The sequence below is a fragment of the Tachysurus fulvidraco genome, chromosome 8 (genome assembly GCF_022655615.1).
Source record: "Tachysurus fulvidraco isolate hzauxx_2018 chromosome 8, HZAU_PFXX_2.0, whole genome shotgun sequence".
Classification (NCBI taxonomy): Eukaryota; Metazoa; Chordata; class Actinopteri; order Siluriformes; family Bagridae; genus Tachysurus; species Tachysurus fulvidraco.
Window position 1 is genome coordinate 9,620,423 of NC_062525.1, and position 4,232 is coordinate 9,624,654.

At 39.9% G+C, this 4,232-nt stretch overlaps 1 protein-coding gene across 2 annotated transcripts in view; it reads left to right on the forward strand.

The window, feature by feature from the left end:
* The window catches only part of socs5a (suppressor of cytokine signaling 5a), a 23,321-nt gene extending 19,440 nt beyond the window's left edge, over positions 1–3,881 (forward strand). For both annotated transcript variants that reach the window (XM_047817468.1, XM_047817469.1), the window contains one exon: positions 1–3,881. This exon is cut by the window's left edge and continues 1,915 nt beyond it. The gene's annotated coding sequence lies outside the window, so the exon portion shown is untranslated.
* The last annotated feature ends 351 nt before the right edge of the window (positions 3,882–4,232 follow it).

Here is a 4,232-nt window from a genome sequence, read left to right on the forward strand (position 1 = left end):
AAACAGTGAGTTTTTTTTACCTTCCCACCCCATATCTCCTAGTGTCTTTTTTTGCATTGCATTGCTTTGAAGAAGAGGAGTCTACTTTAAAGTGCACTCGTACATCTCCAGTCTCTCACTGCTTAGCTACTTGCTTTTACTCTTTTCACTACTTTTATTCTTTTTCATATACTAACATATTTGTGCAGCCCTTCACCTCCACACTTAATAATAAAAGACACGTTTTGAGGTCATGGACAGTTCGTGGACAGTTTTGGCAAGATGGTGTGTCGTGGGCAGAGCTGTGATCAAGTCATGTTTACCGATAAATCTTTGCGTTCATGGTGCTCTGTTAGTGGTCCCACAGTTACATTCTGTGTTTGCCCTGTCAAGAAGAGTCGATCAGACAATGCAGGGCAGGAAACATATAGACTTTGGATCTATAGCATTCACAGACAACAAGAGCGGGTCTGTGAAGGAAGGACCCGGTTCAGTACTTTGTGTCCAGACTGCTGTTATAGAAGGTTCGACAGAAGGTCTCTGACATTCTGCTTCTTTTCACTTCCACGAAGTGATAATGATGATTATGATGATGATGATGATGATGCATAATGTGGCTATAGTGTCAATCGTGTTATGTGATGCAAGTGTGCCTGGTTTTCTAAAAGACATAGTCACTCTATGTGTGAAAGTTCCATTGCTATCAATATGTTTTGTAATCATTAATTCCTACCACTAATTGCACAGAAAGTGGTGATAATTGTAATTCTGTTGTTTTTTTTGTTTGTTTGTTTGTTTGTTTTGTTTTATTTTATTGTGGAATGGACTGTCAGTGCTAAAGGAGAAGGAGAGTGTTAAAGGGCACTAAAACTAAACTGTGCTTATATTAGTGGGAGCAGCAGAGGCAATATATAATCCTGCAACACTGGGACCATTGTTAAGTATAAACCTTTATATATCGATAGACACAAATACACACTATAAGCTCACCTTCTCTGATCCACATTGCACTAGAGTTCTACATCTTGGTGATCTTGTCAGTCCTATTGCATGGAATTACTCTGCAGTTTCAGATTTACACTATATGATAGTTCTCATAGTCTCAGAGGTCCAGTTCAGCTCCTAAATGCAAGTGCAAATCAGTCAGTCCTATGCTAATGCTTTAAATTAATTGACTTAAACTTATACATATAGAATTTAGGGAGCTTATCACACCTGTATGCTTTTCACACAGCCTGAAAATTTGATGATTCCTCAAGCAGTCTGCCTACATAGACCCATAACTGTCAACATTTTTACATGACTAACACATATTCAATATTATAAGGGTTGAAATACAGCTTCAGCATATCAGTATTTTTGCTTACAGCATGACACGTGAGCAAAGAGAATGATGGGGAGTGGATTGACTTCCTTGGGAATCCGTTGTGGGTGTATATTTGTTTTGTTTTGTGTTTTTTTTGTTTGTTTGTTTGTTTTGTTTTGTTTTTGTCCCTGTGTGCTGTGAAGGATCAGGTAGATCTAGTAGTCTGGAATTGCTTCAGACTTAAGTTCAGATTTCTGGCACTGACACAGTGTTAAATCATCTCTACCTGCTCCTGATGCACAACACTGCTCCATCAACTGTAATCAAGATGTCTTCCCATATTATGACGTACAATGGGAGGTTTCCATTCACAGAGGACATGTCAAGTCCCGTGTTTTAACTAGTTCTTTGGTCTGACATTTGGCAAGGTTTGCAAGATTCCCTGGCTCATGCTGCCTCAGCTGGAATGGTGGCAGTGGGGCAGGCCACAGGCTTACCTGAGAACAATGGGGTCTTTTGAGAGGGCTGGCTGTCCCTCTCACTGCCTGCCTGTAAAGGTGTGTCATGTTTGGCCTGGCTCCAAGGGTGCTCTCGGTAACTTGATACATGTGCACATTTCAGGCAGACTGTGAAGTTGGGTAAGGGGTTATGGAGTGGGATGAGGTGTTGGCACCATGGTGTGTCTCCCCTCTCTTCATCCCTAGTTTTCTTAGAGAGATGTACAGGATAAAAAGTATATTGATACAGATTTTTAAATATTTTTAATATTAGCAGTAAAAAACAATGCTTAGTGGTTAGGTGTTGGAAGGGAAAATTCGCCATTTGAAATGGGGATTGTCCAGTTCGTGTGTGTGTGGGGGGGGGGGGGGGGGGGATTGAGTAAACTGGTACAATGTGTCATAAATGTGTATGATCTAAAGTATCTATTAAAGTGACCAAAGCTTTTGGTTTTGACTGTAGCAGATCCAAATCAATCCGTTGACAGGCTTACTGCATCTTCCTCTCCGAGCAAGTACAGTTACTATTTACAGGTTAAACATTTCAACGATACGAGGACCCAATTTAGAGACCCGAAAGGTACTTGTGGGTTTTCTGTAGTATGATATGCAAAAGTGCCTTTCTCTTTTTTTTTCCATGTTAAGTCTGGAGATATTATATTTCAGATATTTTTCATAATATCTGAGTTACTGACAACCTGCAACCTATGAGAAGCTCAGTGTCCCATTAAATAGTCAAGATTTATGTGTATGTTTGAAAGTTTTAGAACTGGATAGCAAGTGTGTGCATGTATGAGTTTGAAAAGGGGGTTAAAGGCTTTATGGATGGTGTAGGAGGAAATAAAGCTTGTATCTCACTAGGGTGTTTACTAGGCTAGACTTTTTAGGCTAGACCTTAATGGTCAACCTGCATCTGCTCATTGTTTAACGGTACAGTGTTTAGTGTTTATATTCTCAGGCTGTCTGGTGTCTGACTCCATGCTTTTCTGCATAGAACAAGAGAAGCTGCATGGAGAGGTCTGCATTCGCTCTGGCCACCAAGAGACTTAGAATAATATGAAAAAGACCCAGATGTTGGTGCTGATATATAGAGGCTGGTTATTTACTTGATGCTGAATTTTAAGTAATCAGAGTTAGCATTTTTTGAATTAAAATAAGAGTTTAGTCTTATGGCCCCAAGCATGTGTGTGGTAAAGCCACAATAAAAGCTAATTCATTGACTTGATAACACCTCACTTGTATCGTTAAGGGGAGATGTGGCAAGCCATTTCATGAAATAATCTTGCACACTTATTATAGGAGAAATTGTTTTCTGTTTAATGTTATCTGGAATGTTTCTGTACATAGTATAGGAAGGTTGAGTGTAGTAATGCTTGACAAAGTGAATTGAATGAATGGCTGGTCATCTGAGTGACTTATTTGAGTTATTTACATTGAAAGAAATCCTTTATTGCAAGGAAATTGAACATCATGAATACAACTCGTCACTTTAATGCTGTATATGCACATTCAAATGAGGGGATGAAGGGGTGAGCAATGAAGGTGGGGGTGTGGCCTGGGTGCCATTGAACCAGCACTTGACAATGATCGGAATTGATAAAGACGACACTTTTTTTCATGCCCGGTGTCTGCCACCACCTTATTGAGTTGACTACAGAAAAATCCCCTCAAAGCATTTGTTTATTGACCCCTCATGAACTCCCCGGAGTCACAGGTATATCACTCTTTCTAACTATCTTTGTCGGTTTTAAAAATACTATTATTGTTTTTTTTTTTTTTTACACTGCCAAAGGATTGTACTGTACAGTGTAATCACTCACTCATTTCTTTGTCATTGTCTTCTATCTGTCTTTAACTGTTTTACTCTTTTTCTCGCACTCTGTCTATCTATCTTATGTACAGTTAATGAACCCTGCTTTTTGGCTATGTTACTAAGTTGCTCTGTTGTATTATTTTGTTTGACTTCGGTAACAGTATGCTGTTTGAGGTCAGAGGGGGCACCAACTCTTCCTCTCCCACCAGTAGCTGTCACTTGTGGTGCTCTTGGCTTACGCTTCTTTGTCTTACTATTAAAATAAATAAAACAGTTATACACGTCAGCTGTTTCTTTGCTATCTTATTTTGGTACTGAATCTTTCAACAGATTTCCTGAACTTTTACTCTCATCTACTGCATACTAAATGTGTGGTAGATGGAGATCGAGTTGGCCACTGAAACAGTCGTCCTTATGTGGCCTCCTCCTCCCCTTTCCCTCTCTAATGAGAAGGAAGAGGACAGTTTAGAGTCTAGACTGAATCCTCCAGCAGCCTGGGCCTGGGGAGTAGGTGTTGGCTTGGGACCAGGTTGGCTTGGATCCCCCCTTTTTACTGTGTGCTTCTTTGAAGTCAGGTATAAATAGAAAGTGGGTTATGGGTTTCAAGTGATCTGCTGGAGGCCTCTAAATAATTGAA